This window comes from Erythrolamprus reginae, chromosome 7, assembly GCF_031021105.1.
Source record: "Erythrolamprus reginae isolate rEryReg1 chromosome 7, rEryReg1.hap1, whole genome shotgun sequence".
Taxonomy (NCBI): domain Eukaryota; kingdom Metazoa; phylum Chordata; class Lepidosauria; order Squamata; family Dipsadidae; genus Erythrolamprus; species Erythrolamprus reginae.
Genome location: NC_091956.1, coordinates 47,239,954 through 47,256,173, shown reverse-complemented (window position 1 = coordinate 47,256,173; position 16,220 = coordinate 47,239,954). Strand labels below are relative to the sequence as shown.

Genomic DNA, 16,220 nt, shown 5'->3' with positions numbered 1-16,220 from the left:
TGATTGAGGGGTAATAAAAGTTTGGTCAGATTTGTACAAAAGTCTGCCATCAGGCGCACCATGAACCATTTAAACAAAGTTTTAAAATCCAAGAATTTGATTGATCTCTGTCCACCCCAATGTTTTCTAGGAACATGGAATGTGATTGGCTTTACAGCAATTTGTAGATATAGAGCAGCCCTGTAGGTTCAGTAATGGACACTTTGAATTTCAAACATTACTGTGGTTTACTTGTTATAAACATCACATGATATCTGGACCAACATCACATGATATCTGGACCAATACATTTTGTAATATAATTTATTCTTATCTGGGTAAGTATAATTAATCACAGTTTATAAAAGCTAACAACATGACTTGTTTTGTATTTGGATAGTATTTATTTAGAGATTAATAACAATATAGCAGCTAAAATTGAGGTAAACTAAAGAATCCTTAGATTTTAAAAAACCTGGAAGCAGTTGGTACAGGTTCCTAAAGTCCCAGGAATTGAGTTTAAGGGATTTTTCATCTTCATTTGTTCTTTTGTTGCATTTTAATTAAAAAATGGGTAAAGAAAACAAAAAGCACTTTAGACTGGTATGCAGTTTGTAGTGCATTTTGAATTAGATTTTGGGAGTTCTTCTACAATTGCAAAGGTGATAGAAAAAAAATATATTATCACCAAACACCATATCTCTGAAAAATGTCAGATTGAAAGAACAAATGATAATTTCAATAAAATATTTGCTTTATAAATAAATAGTAAACATGGTTATTCTAATAATCATTTAGTTTTTGACTCAAGTAGGAAGGGAAGTGTCATTCAGTATCAGAATACAGTATTAGTATGGCCATTCTTGAAGAAAAGTAGAAAGATTTTAAAAGTGTGTTTGATCTTTGTAATTTAGAGTCTGTAGCATAGTTTATGCTAGTCTTCAGACAATTGTCTATTATGGAGTATTCTAATTCAAGTAGATGTTTTACTGTCAATTTTACAGAATTGCTAAAAAATAATGGCTAGTAGTATTTCCCTGTCAAATAAATACTGTTTCTTATTAGAAAAATAAATTACTGAGTTACAGAGTAGATATAGGTTTGTTAATAATACATTTTCCCTGAAAGAGTTCTAAATTATTATTCTGAACTGTATGATCAGGCACTCAAGAAAATAGTCTTTTTGTTGGATTAAATTAACTAATTGAAGATAAAGAGAGATGGATGGTTGGATGGGTGGGTGGTTGGATTGGGTAGAGGTGAATGCATAGATGGCTGGATAGAAAGACATAGTTAGGATTAGATATTGCTACAAGTATATTTGAATCTGTTCCAGTGATTAGAAAAGTGACTGTTTGGAAATATTTATTTATTTATATTTATTTGTCAAACATGTATAGGATAGTAATAATTTCTATAAACAACATAGAATGAAAAGTAAGGATAAAAGAGGACAGTGGGACAGGGATGATGGGCACAGTGGGCCCTTACAGACCTCTTAGAAATGGGGAGAGGTCGACTGTTGACAATCTAAAGTTAAAGTCTTTGGGGTTTGGGGAAGAAACCAGAGAGTCAGACAAAGACAACTGAGTCAAAGGCTTTGCAAAAGTCGATATAGATTGCATCAATTGAATTACCTTGGTCAAGTTGAGTGGTCCAAATAATAATAATAATAATAATAATAATAATAATAATAATAATAATAATAATTTATTAGATTTGTATGCTGCCGCTCTCCGAAGACTCGGGGCGGCTCACAACAATGATAAAAACAATATTATAGTGGCACAAATCTAATATTAAAAGAAATAACTAAAACCCTATTATATTAAAACCAGACAACACATACATACCAAACATAAATTATAAGGAGTCTGGGGGAAAGATGTCTCAAATCCCCCATGCCTGGCGGTATAGATGGGTCTTGAGTAGTTTACGGAAGACAAGGAGGATGGGAGCAGTTCTAATCTCTGGGAGGAGTTGATTACAGAGGGCCGGGGCCGCCACAGAGAAGGCTCTTCCCCTGGGGCCCGCCAGATGACATTGTTTAGTCGACGGGACCCGGAAAAGGCAACTCTGTGGGACCTTATTGGTCACTGGGATTTGTGCCGTAGCAGGCGGTTCCGGAGGTACTCTGGCCCAATGCCATGTAGGGTTTTAAAGGTCATAACCAACACTTTGAATTGTGACCGGAAACTGATCGGCAACCAATGCAGGCCACGGAGTGTTGTAGATACGTGGGTGAATCTGGGAAGCCCTGCGATGGCTCTCGCGGCTGTGTTCTGCACGATCTGGAGTTTCCAAACACTTTTCAAAGGTAGCCTCATGTAGAGAGTGTTGTAGTAATCGAACCTCGAGGCGATGATGGCATGAGTGACTGTGAGCAATGACTCCCTGTCCAAATAGGGCCACAACTGGTGCACCAGGCAAACCTGGGCAAATGCCCTCCTCGCCACAGCCGAAAGATGATGTTCCAATGTCAGCTGTGGATCGAGGAGGACGCCCATGTTGCGTACCCTGTCTGAGGGGGTCAATAATTACCCCCCCAGGGTGGACGGACAGATGGAATTGTCCTTGGGAGGGAAGACCCACAGCCACTCCATTTTGTCTGGGTTGAGTTTGAGTTTGTTGACACCTATCCAGGCCCCATCAACCTCCAGGCATCATCACATCACTTCCACTGCTTCGTTGACTGGACATGGGGTGGAGATGTACAACTGGGTATCATCCGCATATTGATGATAACTCACACCATGCCCTTGGATGATCTCACCCAGCGGTTTCATGTAGATATTAAATAGCAGGGGGGAGAGGACCGACCCCTGAGGCACCCCACAAGGGAGAGACCTAGAGGTTGACCTCTGACCCCCCCACTAACACCGACTGAGACCAACCGGAGAGGTAGGAGGAGAACCACTGGAGAACAGTGCCTCCTACTCCCAGCCCCTCAAGTCGGCGCAGAAGGATACCATGGTTGATGGTATGGAAAGCCACTGAGAGGTCAAGAAGCACCAGGACAGAAGACAAGCTTCGATGAGGTCGTAATTGGCCTTTTTGAAGTTATAGTTGGTTGTCCTTTCATTAAGATGGTTTTTATGAGGGTGTGTGTTTAGGTAAAAGTCAATCACGCTGTGGTCACTGTTAGAAAAGGGTTCTTTTATTTGTAGTCCGTAAATTGAGTTTGGACTGTTGCAGAAGATGAGGTCAAGACAATTGTTAAGTCTAGTGTTGTCAGTAACTAGTTGATCTAGTCCTAGGCTAGTAATGGCATTGTAAAGGATTGAATGTATGGGTTCAGATTGAATGTATGGGTTCTGTTTTAGGATAGTGCGTTCCAGGCATTGATCACTGTTGTTGATGTCGTATTTTCTGCAGTTGAGTTTGGAACGGTTTACATTTAGTTTGAATCTATTACTTGCTTGTGTATTGCTGTGGTTGAAGGTAAAGTACTCATTAGCAGGAAGGACATTTGGTATATCGTTTTATGAACTACATTTATATCAGATCGGAAGCGACGTAGTTGTAAATGGTCTAATACCAGTATTTCAAATCTAGTGCTATAAAGTATTTTGTTGTGAGTGGTTGAGTGAAGAACTCTTCTTGTAAAATATTTATGGATTCTCTCAATTATATTAATATCTGATATGCAGTGCAGGTTCCAGACAGGTGAACTATATTCAAGAATTGGTCTAACAAATATTTTGTAAGCTCTGGTTAGCAGTGTAATATTGCCAGAGAAGAAGCTATGTAAGATTAGATTAACAACCCTTAGTGCCTTTTTGGCAATGTTATGAACAGTGGGCTCTAACACTTAGGTCATTGCATATGAGTACTCCAAGATCTTTGACAGAGTGACGGTCATCTACAAGTTCGTTTCCTCAAAGTTTGTATTTTGTATTCTGATTCGTTTTGCCAATGTATAAGACAGAGCATTTGTTGGTTGAGGTTTGACATTGCCCGTTGTTTGACCATTCTGCTACATAGTCAAGGTCTTTTTGAAGGATAGCAGCATTGTTGTTGGTGTTAAATAGTTTTAACATCATCAGCAAAGAGAACACAGTTGCTTATTAAATGATCACAAAGATAATAAAGTCTATGTAAATTGCATCTATTGTTTTATCCTGATCAAGTTGTTCCATGTGTTTTTACAATGTAAGAGTTGCAGGTTACAGGATAATTTTTTCCTGAAACTAAATTGTTTGTTGGAGAGTAGGTTATTAGTTTCTAAGTGTACTTTATGATTGATTCCATGACTTTGCAGGTAACACAACCCAAAGTAATTTTCAACATTACTTGGATCTCCTTTTTTGAAGATAGGTATGACTGTGGCTAGTGACCATAAGGAGCTAATCCTGACGAATTTAAAAAAAAATATGCTTAGAGATTCAGCCAAGGTTGTGGAGAGCTTTTTAAAGAAATATGCGCATAGTTCATTAGGTCCAATAGATAGAGATGGTTTTAGGTTCTGTAATGCCTTTCTTATATCTTCTGTAAAATCGATTTGTGTTAGATCATTGAAGTTGATTGTGGTATGACTAGGAAATATTGGGCATGAGCCATTGCTCTTTACAAAGACTAAGCTGAAGAATGTGTTAAAGAGGTTGGCTTTAACTGTTTCATCGCTATAGTCTTTACCATTCGGTTCTATAAGGGGTGGGATGGATTTTGAATCCTTGAGTTGGTTGTTTACAAAGTTATAGAAGGCACGTATGGACTTTGTGCATAGGTTTATTTCTTAATTGATGTGATAATTTGTGCATTCAGTCTTTATTTGGTGACACAAGATTTTTGTAGTAACTTTTAAAGTTTGCAACATAGCCTGTTTTATTTTTTTTTTGCCAAAGAGATCTTTTTTGGGGATTAGAACTTCCTTATTTTTATGGGTAATTTATTTTTCTTTCTTTTTTAATGTTTTATTTTAGTTTTTGGTTACATGTAAATACACATCTATTTACAGATCAATACCCGTTTTTGGTATACATTCTTAGTAATTTTATAGCACATAGACAAAAGCAATTAATAGAAAAAAAACTGGGAGCTTACATCAATCTCAGTTGATATGTGTTAATAATAAAGAAAAAAAAAGAGGAGGTAAAAAAGAGAGGAGAAGTTGTTAACACTATAATGAGTAATTCAATTGATTCAGTGCAGTTATAACCTGAGATTTACATTCCTTCTGTCATATATCTTTTTTGAATCCATTTATGCCAATTCTCCCATATTTTAATTGATTCATTTTCTTTTGTTCCCTTAATATCTCTAGTCATCTCATCCAGTTCCGCAAAAATTATTTTTCTTGGTTTTGGTGATTATTAGTGGTACATATAATTTAATGAATTTCAAGCAAAAATATATTGCAGTAGTCTTCAGCAGTATTACAGCAGAGATTAGTATAGGCCAGTCAAGACATGAAAGGTCAGCATCTATGATATCATAGTTGGCTTTTTTTTAAGTTGTAATTGATTTTCCCATCATTGGGGTGGCTTCTGTACGGACATATATTGAGACAAAAATCAATCATGCTATGATCACTATTGGAAAAAGGTTCTTTTATTTTTAGTTCGTAAATTGAGTGTAAATTGTTGTAGAAGATGAGATCAAGACAATTGCTGACTCTAGTACAGTGGAACCTCGACATACGAGCAGCTCTACTTACGAGCTACTCGAGATAAGAGCTGGGAGGGGAGCGACATTTTTGTTCGCCTCCCGAGCTCACATTCGGGATACGAGCGCCAAGGAGCTGTCTCCTGAAGCCGAACACTAACTTCCGCTTTCGGCTTCAGGAGACAGCTCCTTGGCGCTCATATCCCGCGTGTTTTAAAAGGTTGCAGCCGGCCTGGGGAGCTCGGGGGGGTGCTGGCAAGCACCCCAGGCCGGCTGCAACCTTTTAAAACACGCGTGCCGCTTCGCAGCTCTCTGCTGAATCCGGAACGCTAACTTCCGCGTTCGGATTCAGCAGACAGCTGCGAAGCAGCGCGCGTGTTTTAAAACGTGGCAGCCGGCCTGGGGGGCTCGGGGGGAAGCCCCCGAGCCCCCCAGGCCAGCTGCGACGTTTTAAAACACGCGCGCTGCTTCGCAGCTCTCTGCTGAATCCGGAACGCTAACTTCCGCGTTCGGATTCAGCAGACAGCTGCGAAGCAGCGCGCGTGTTTTAAAATGTGGCAGCCGGCCTGGGGGGCTCGTGGGGAAGTTAGCGTTCCGGATTCAGCAGAGAGCTGCGAAGCAGCGCGCGTTTTTTAAAACGTCACAGCCGGCCTGGGGGGCTCAGGGGCTTCCCCCCGAGCCCCCCAGGCCGGCTGCCACGTTTTAAAACACGCGCGCTGCTTCGCAGCTGTCTGCTGAATCCGAACGCGGAAGTTAGCGTTCCGGATTCAGCAGAGAGCTGCGAAGCAGCGCGCATGTTTTAAAACGTGGCAGCCAGCCTGGGGGGCTCGGGGGCTTCCCCCTGAGCCCCCCCAGGCCGGCTGCAACCTATTAACACACGCGCGCTGCTTCGCAGCTGTCTGCTGAATCCGAACGCGGAAGTTAGCGTTCCGGATTCAGCAGAGAGCTGCGAAGCAGCGCGCGTGTTTTAAAACGTCACAGCCGGCCTGGGGGGCTCAGGGGCTTCCCCCCGAGCCCCCCAGGCCGGCTGCAACCTTTTAAAACACGCGCGCTGCTTCGCAGCTGTCTGCTGAATCCGAACGCGGAAGTTAGTGTTCCGGATTTAGCAGAGAGCTGCGAAGCAGCACGCGTGTTTTAAAACGTCACAGCCGGCCTGGGGGGCTCGGGGGCTTCCCCCCGAGCCCCCCAGGCCGGCTGCAACCTTTTAACACACGCGCGCTGCTTCGCAGCTGTCTGCTGAATCCGAACGTGGAAGTTAGCGTTCCGGATTCAGCAGAGAGCTGCGAAGCAGCGCGCATGTTTTAAAACGTCACAGCCGGCCTGGGGGGCTCGGGGGCTTCCCCCCGAGCCCCCCAGGCCGGCTGCAACCTTTTAAAACACGCGCGCTGCTTCGCAGCTGTCTGCTGAATCCGAACGCGGAAGTTAGCGTTCCGGATTCAGCAGAGAGCTGCGAAGCGGCCGCGTGTTTTAAAAGGTTGCAGCCGGCCTGGGGGGCTCGGGGGCTTCCCCCCGAGCCCCCCAGGCCGGCTGCCACGTTTTAAAACACGCGCGCTGCTTCGCAGCTGTCTCTGAACACTAACTTCCGCGTTCGGCAGCAGCGGTTTTTTTTGTTGTTGCACGGATTAATTGACTTTACATTGTTTCCTATGGGAAACAATGTTTCGTCATACGAGCGTTCCGACTTACGAGCCTCCTTCCGGAACCAATTAGTCTCGTAAGTCGGGGTTCTACTGTATTGTCTGTTACTAGTTGATCTCGCCCTGGTAATAGCATTGAAAAATGTTGAATGTACGGGTTCAGTTGTACATTCGTTTAGGGTTCAGTTTATATGAGGTAGGTTTAGGTCACCAAGAAACATAAGGGGAAGTGGTTAGGAGACTGCCCACGTTAGTGGTGAGGTTAGCTTGTTCGCATTTGTGATGCCGTATTCAGGAGCTCTATAACCTAATAGAAGCGAAGTGAGGTATTTAAAGTTGGTTCACAGATGATAGTTTCTGGAAGATTGAATTCATGTTTAACTTGCACCTCTTTTAGATTCAGTGATTTCTTAAAGAAGATTACAACTCAACTACCTCTACGGGTTTCACAATCAAATTGGTAAACATGATTGTCTCTTACTGTGATAATGGAGTCAGGGAGGGATGCATTTAGCTATGTTTCACAGATAAATATAATGTTGAATTTAGCAGTTTTTAGTAAGAGAAGGAGTTCAAGTATTTTATTAATGATGCTTCTTGAATTCATAAGTTTGCGTTTAATATTAGCAATGGTTGATATTGAGGAAATAAGGGGCATGAACACCTAGTTTTGATTTTTGGGGGATTGGTTTTGGTTGAAGGTGGATTGGAAGTTTGGATGGTTTTGGGTGATGGTGGTTTGAAGATTGGATGGTAGATTGCAGGTCTTAGTTTTGATGCAGCCAGCACGGTAGTTGATGTACAGATCAGTTTGTCCTTGGTCTTGATGTTTTTTGAGATCTGCTCAAAGTTCTTGGGACTCGATTTGTTGTAGTATGGATAGGTCAGGCATTGCACAATGTTTTTGGGGGTTAGGATCATTTCTAGCAATAAAGTTTATAGTATAAATGAATTTTCGTTTGCTGAGTTCATTTTTGTAAATGATTTTAAAGACTGTCTTTGAATCAAAAGACAAAATCCTTGCCTATGTTTGTGTAATGTTTTTTATCTTTATGCTATGGCAATAATCTATTAATCCCAACTTGAAAACTCAATTCTGTGTTGTTCATAGTTGGTCATAGAAAAATAAAATGATTGTTTTGCACAGGCTCTGCCTAGCAAGCCGTTAATTTATCATCAACTTCTCAATCCCCCTCTTTAGCTATATTTAGTCTTATTTCTGTGTGGGATTACTCTTGCATTTAATAACTTTTTGGCCAAATGATTTTACAACTTATCAAGGCAAAAATGTCAACTCATAGTTGTTCAAAAATCCATTTTATGCAAGTATGTAGAAGAATGAAATGTCATTATCAAGACAATTTGGCTTTCTGCCTGTTACTGCCTAGTTTGTATAAGGCACATAAATTCAGCTTTCTAGTCCACATTTGCCTTAATCTGCTTGCCATCATTTACATCTGCAGATAATAACACTTCAGATACATAATTGTGCAAAATAAAAAAAATCATTCTGAGAAGTGCAGGTTACTTTGCCCAAAATGTACAGTGTTGTAAACTTATGTAGCTGTCTTCTTTTATTGACTAACTTGTTTATGATTTATTTATTAGTTTCTTTTTTTATTTCTGTTGCCACCTTGAATATTTGTCTGTACTTGGCATCAGCATCTGGTTTCATATTTATACTTTTAATTACTTCCAAATGTTAAAAAGTAACCTGTATTTTCTATTTAATGAAACTGTATGATTCTACCCTCAACATTTTATTTTCTAAAAAGATTACATTAAAATAAAGCTTTGCTTTGCTTTATTTGATTTACTAGCAAAACAATTGCAATGTAATGGTGTCAAAATAAATGACTTTAAATATAAATATAATCTAAAAATAAATAATGTAAATAAATACATATACATATGAATACATGGAAAATTGCGCCGGAGGCGGAATAAGAACACAGACACCAAGAGCTGGGTTTAAATGGGTCACTTTATTAAAGTTAAATGAACTTTAGCTGATTATCGACCAATAATCAGTATTATCCATGCCGCTTTTAACTCCCAAAATGTCTAGGATGACCAAGAAGTGCCCTGCGTTAAGCAATTGAACCTAGAATATACACCAGGCCGAAAGGCAAAATTTGTTATTGGAAATGCTTGAACTGGACCATCCTGGTGCCCAAATTTAGTGCAGTCTAGGACCTTGACTATGTCAGCGAGATCAGCTAGGGGGGATAATGTAAGTCAGCTGATAAGGAGTATTAACCAAGGGAACCATTGGTATTAATAGGAAGGTGGTGGGGAACATGGCATTGAATTTAGCTAAACCAACTGGGAGGCACGGGATAACCACAGCTGCCACCATACAGTTACAGGATCGAACTAGCAACCTTTGCCCTGTATGGCAAATAAGTAATCCAGCTATATAAACTTTAAATTAAATGTGGAAACCTAGAGCGAGCTAGTGCTGTTGATATTGTACAGCATTATTATGTATGTTTGGTTTTTTATAATAAGGGTTTTTAGTTGTTTTGTTAAATTGGATTGTTACATGTTGTTTTTTATCATTGTTGTTAGCCACCCCGAGTCTGCGGAGAGGGGCGGCATACAAATCCAATAAATAATAATAATAATCTATGTAGGCCACCAAGTACATAATGGTGTTAAAAGATAAGGGTAGTGGCCCGCCAATGTAGTAATACTACGCAGTAATATTCGATACCCAGCTTTGCCATCCCTGATTGAAATGGTGCTGGATTGAACTAGCACTTTTTGCCCTGTACGGCAAGGATGGAACCTCTAGCTACATAAGCTTGCTAATTAACAAGGGAAACCTGGAGAGCTGATTAGTGCTATTGATGTTGGGCAGCGTCATTATGCTCCAATCTATTTAGGCCACTAAACACATAATGGTATTAATAATAAGTGTAGTGGCCCTCCAATGTATTAATACTGCGAAGTAATCCTCAATACCAAGTTTTACCAGCCTTGATTTAAATATTATTTGAGGAATGCCTAAATAGGGGAACCGCCTTTGATTTCCAGGTGATATAATTATTACCACTGGATATTCCCTCAAGGAACTAACAAATTGTGGCAGTGGCAGACATGGCCTTAATTCCTAGTAACTGGATGAACCAAATGATGAGGGAATAAGAGTTCCAACTTGGCTATCCTTGGTACGAATGTATTCACTAACTACTCCCTATCCTCCCTACCTGGGAGCTTGACCCAATAGTGTCCTAATGTACTTATGATCCAGAACCCCAAAGGTGGTGTAAACCATCTTAAGTGGCTAGCGAGCCTTGTCTACCCACACACCAGGAAAACCGGGTTTGGAGCCAAAGCATATTAAGGCCCTTATGGTATAAAGAAAAAATACCTATGTTGGGGTGTCCTCTTCAAGTCACTTCCCGTCGGAGGTAAAATTTGAAACACTGACCCACAGTCAGCGGCCTAATCTGCTCTCGTCAACTGGCTATACCCTTACCAGGATATAAACCTGCATAGTCTATCCGGTGAGGCAGAAATAATAGCCTCTAGACTGCAGGCTCTGATATCAAAACCTGCTCGGAAAATTCGTTCATCAAAAGGGCATACATTACCCTGCAAGTACAGTATGGATAGAATGGTGTGCAGGTGCATACTTTACCTTCACAGTCTTACCAATAATACGAGAGTAACTACAGGGTCTGCATCTCTGATGTTACAGTGTCCCAAGTACTAATAATGGTCAAATTGGTGAAAGGTGATGGACGACCGAAAACTGCATAAAACGTCTGTAAGAGCAATTGTGATCAATAACAAAATACCTTTAACATTTAGGATTCAGCCAAATCACACCTTCATAATTGTGGATCCCTTCAAAACGGACGCTCACAGACTAAAAGCACATGTTAATCACTTTCCTTTATCATCAATGATTGATATATGTACATATACCGCCAATGTAGCCAGTGATTGTAATTCCATGGATTAAATAATCCCTCAAAGTGTGCCTATCAAGGCATATCTCATTCATCCAATGGGGAGTTATAACACCCAGCAAAAGTAAATTATGAACAAAATGGGTAGCTAAACTCCTCACCGGAGTGTTGATTTTATGCTATGTACCAATACACACATACAAATGTACACATGCTGAAACATACACAGAATCACACATCCATCACAATTATATAATTAATTATCATGTACTATGAAACTACATATGTAAGTGTCTACATTAAATTATATATAAGTGAATATAAATAGACATATGCATACATGCATATATGCGTAAATACAAACATACCCATAAACGGATTGATAATAGTTTAAATAAAACTGAACACAGCGGTATAATTAAACCAACACTTGATCAGGCGAAGGTTACCTTAAATTGAGGTAAATAACTCATTCAGCAACCTTTGTAATAATTCTGCTTGATAATGAAAGCTAAATAAGAAAATCCCTCAATCCTGTATGATTCAGTGGTATACGTATGTGCTACAAAAGAGAGTCATTAATCCCATCCTATTAACTGATACCACCATCCATAAGACAAAAAAGAGGCAGGCCTCCCCCTTAAAGGAGAGGCCCAGTCAAATAAAATGCATTAAGTAAGTAAAGCTTGCTTGTCCTCAGACTTGAATCTAGCCATTCCTACTGCCCACTCTCTTGATTTTAATTTAATGAATTAATTATTCCTATAATTTATTATTGTTTAATAAATAATCTATAATTAAAATCGCATCAGAATAAAATGAATTCTCAATTTCTGTATATTCATAAATAAATCAGGAACAGTTCATGATTGGTAATAAATAAATTACTAATTTGTCACATTCAATTATAATTAATAGAGACTAATTAATTAAATCCCATTAAATCAATCCAGGCTCCACGTCTATACCAAACCAATCATGTAAGCTGAAACCCCAGATAGATTATTTCCAGCTGCTGGAAGGTCTAATCTATCAGTACTGATCACTGAAGTTATAAAATGACTTATATGTAATATATCTACCGACAATAAGGCAACATAAATGTAAGCCTCTGCTCCACCAGGGAGCGAGGCCCGGCCCATTCAAGCCGCTGATCTCCTGATGGCAATGAGATTCAGCCAAGCTATACCAATCCCCCATCCCACAATGGGTAATTAAGCAGTGGGGAAATAGTTTTAATCAGTGGGGCATTGAGTTAAAAAGGGGAAGCTAATGGTTGGAATGCAAAGATCATTTTCACATGAAGGGATTGACCACCAAGGTGCAAGCTTAAACAAGGCCCGAGCCTTGTGTAGGCTACAGCGTTGTGAACGCACATCCAGAAGGCGAGTGAAATACAGTCCCAATTTGGTCAGGTAAGGAGACCGAGTATCGGGAGGGAGGAATCTTTGACTTGACACCCAGCCCTTGCACCCTTCCATAAAGACAAACAGTCACGGCCTGCACAAGACCTGTGCCACACCGTGAAGAAAAGGGGAAAGCAAGCGGATCGCCTAATGGCTCCCCCAGCTGATCAGGCAAAATCGCCCTGCGCACAGCCTGTTAGAGGCCTGTGCCATGTGGATTCCCTCGCCAGTGGACACCAAATGTGTCCGCTTCTTCTGGAGCTGGGGCCAAGAGGAAAAACCCCCGCACAGGCATGCCCCTGGTTCCCAAATGCTATGCGCAGAAGCGCGAAGCCTTGGCACAGCGATCTTGCGATACCATGAGATTGCTGATGCCTCATATGGCAAGCCGAGAACATGTTCTTCCGGGCCCCTGCACAATTTTCAGCTGTCCGTTAAATCGGCCAACTGTGCATTTATGATAACAATTTTATAATTAAAATTGTGGTATTGATTGCTACTGCTCAGTTTAATTCCAGCCAGCATTCTTGTTTCCAAAATATAATTATATCACTTATGTCTCATGCTGTTAAGAATGAACAATCAGACTCACATGTGAAAAGTTCAATTAGCAATTTTATTTCCAAGCCTCTAATACAGGAATCTTATCAGACTGGGGATTTGTACTTGGGTTAAACTAGATAAGGTTCAACAGGATTCAAAGGGGGAGAGGGGGGAGAGGTCAGACTTTGCTTTCTTATGCCCACTCCGCCATTCCAGATAATTTCCCATTTGACTTTTCTACTGACTTGGCCAATCTTTGTTTGACATATGCACATAATAATACCTGTCTCTCACCCCCTTATAGAAGCAATAATCAAATAGGATGTGAGCCAGGTGTTCTGCTATCTCCCATATCTGACCATTGTGTCAAGCGCTTCGAATCTTGCTCACATAAATATCTCCCTAAAATGTTTTGGCAGTTGTAACTTCAAATAGTTGTCTACTTGAAAAATATGTTTGTATTTATTCAGCCATTTCAAGTTACCCACCTTACTAAGGATAGCTATATCATTTTGTGTTTCTATATCCTTAATTCTTTGGGCAGGTCTTTTTTTTTTTTGAGTTGTTCTCCTTTTATGCAAGAGACCAGGAAGACCACAGCTTCTTACAAAAATTTGTAAATTTTATTTGTTAGTAGACATAACTTGGGGAGTCTATCAGTCTCTATTTCATTGACTTTGTACCAGTAGTTATGTGCGCTAATTTGGATGATGCATGAATTGTAATAAATTCCCAATTCAGCTCTAACTGCTGTAGCAGATGTTCTTCTATTTACATTCAATATATATTTCAAATGTTGGGACTGTGGTTTTTCTGGGACTGTGGTTGAGTATAGACTACAAACCTCTGCTCCATGCAAGAGCATAGGGGTAACCTTAGCTTTATAAACTTTAATTAATGGGATAAGGGACACTGGGTCTTTAGTTTAAGCAGTAATTTCAAACAGGCTTTTCCTGCGTTGCATTGATGATGGCCAGAACAAGAGCCAGCCTTGGAAAAAATTACACCTAAATATACAAAGATGTTAACCTATTCAATTGGTTTACCATCTAATTGCCATTTCTGTCTCTGATGTTGTTTTCCAAACACCATTATTTTTTATTTAGATTTACTAATGATTAGTGAGGTATCCTGGAAATAAGAGCTTAATCTTCTTAATAGCCTATGTAATCCTATTTGTGAATATGATAATAAAATCATATAATCAGCATAAAGCAAGCTGTTACAGCAAGTATTTGGGATTATTGGCATGTGTACTATGGTTTAATAACTCCAATGGTTCACTTAATGGCTGTGGCAAAAAAAATTGTAAATTAGGGCAAAATTCACTTAACAAATGTCTTACTTAGCAACTAAAATGTATTCATAAGTCAAGGTCTACATATAGAAGCAGAAGCAACACTGGGCTAAGCATTTTTAACAGTTTTTTTTTAAAAAAACCTCTAAATAGCATAAAGCTATATGCATTGTATTACAGTGAGTGTTATTCCTTCTAGGGAATAACATTGTTTGGAATTTCTTACACAGTAAATAACAGAAAAAATGTTAACACCAGAGCAAAACTCTCTATAACTTTACTTTGTAATGAACGGCCATTGCAGTATTGGTAGGATTCAGATAATAACTGATTCTCTGTACTTGTGACCAGATGGGTAAGCATGGGCAATGTAATGTCACTCATGTTGAGTGGCGCTTAGCTTTGCCCGACCTCTCGTGACCATCGGGATGCTACAACAGTCATGTGTAAAATGGTCACATGTCACTTTTTCTCAGTGCCATTGTAACGGTGAATGGTCACTAAATGAACTGTTGTAAGTCAAGGATTACCTGTACAAAAATACAAAAACTGCCCTAAATACTAATCATTAGATTAGAAATGGAGTACATAGTGAAGATAAATGAGTTACAGCTGTCATGGAAACCTAAACCATTTTGTCTGAATACTTTCCTTTTCCTCAGCAATACCTGCAACCCAGAGTTACCAATCAGGCAGGGTGCCAAAGCAATTAAAGGAATTAAATAATTAACATGCAATGATAATTATCAGCAGCCAACTTTTGCTCATAAAGGGAAACCCTTTAGCAGAAAGGTCATTTAAGCTCTCCAGAAAGGCATATTTGGGCTACAAAATGCTGAGCTAGAGAGACAAATTAACAAATTATGTAAGGGATCCAGGTTCAAACCTCCCAAGCTTGTCAGGATCATAATAAAATTAGTACATGCCACAGATATCTAAATAAACTTCAATATTGTGTTGGATGAAATATCCACCTGGTTCAGGTCCAAGCTGGGAGAAAGACAATGGAAACATGGAGGCTGATTGGAAAGATGGTTTAATGATGAGGTTTATATCCTGAAAGGGTGCTGGGCAAATCCTATTGTGTCTTAACCACCTGTTTTGGATCCTGAGTGAAGGCTAATTTCATTCTGTTTTTGTTCAGACCTTGCTGCAAGGAATTTTTGCCTATGAATAGAGCTACCATGTTTTCCCAAAAAAAGACATCCCCCCAAAAATAAATCCTCCTCCAAAAATAAACGCTTCCCCCAAAATAAGTCTTCTCCAAAAGTATTTAAATGAATGTGCAGCCAGTCTCCCCCTCCCATTTCCTCTGGTTAGGATTAGGGAGACAGAATTGGAAATCAGGTAAGATGGCAAGAAGAGCCCCGCCTAGCTCCACACGTCCCAATATAATAAGACCTCTCCCAAAATTAAGCCACATATAAGTTAGGGTTTTATTTTCGGGGAAACACAGGTTATCTCTTTATCTCTTGAGTGCTGAAATCTTCCATGGGCTATTAAGTAAGGTAGGAGTGGTTTTCTCCCTCTAAGAAATCATGCTTCTCCATTTCTCATCTAGGGAAATATATTCTTTCTTTTTCATATTTCAAAATATTTCATTATTCAAGGAGAGGGGTGGGTGCTAGCTTTCTACAATTGGTGCTATGGTGCTACGTCATATTATCATGAGAGAAAACAAAAACAAATTGGAAGGAGGATCCATTTATTATCAATGAGCAATCATGTGCCTTGCCCATTCCAAACCAATGCAAGAGAATCATGTCCCAAAGGTGCTTTTTCAAGAGACGATTGGACTTTCTGGAAACCAAAAAAGTCCAGTTGCCTCTCGAAA

At 39.8% G+C, this 16,220-nt stretch overlaps 1 protein-coding gene across 5 annotated transcripts in view; it reads left to right on the top strand.

Moving 5' to 3' along the window:
• The window catches only part of VEGFC (vascular endothelial growth factor C), a 104,813-nt gene that overhangs the window by 53,732 nt on the left and 34,861 nt on the right, over positions 1 to 16,220 (top strand). The gene's annotated exons all lie outside the window — the stretch shown is intronic.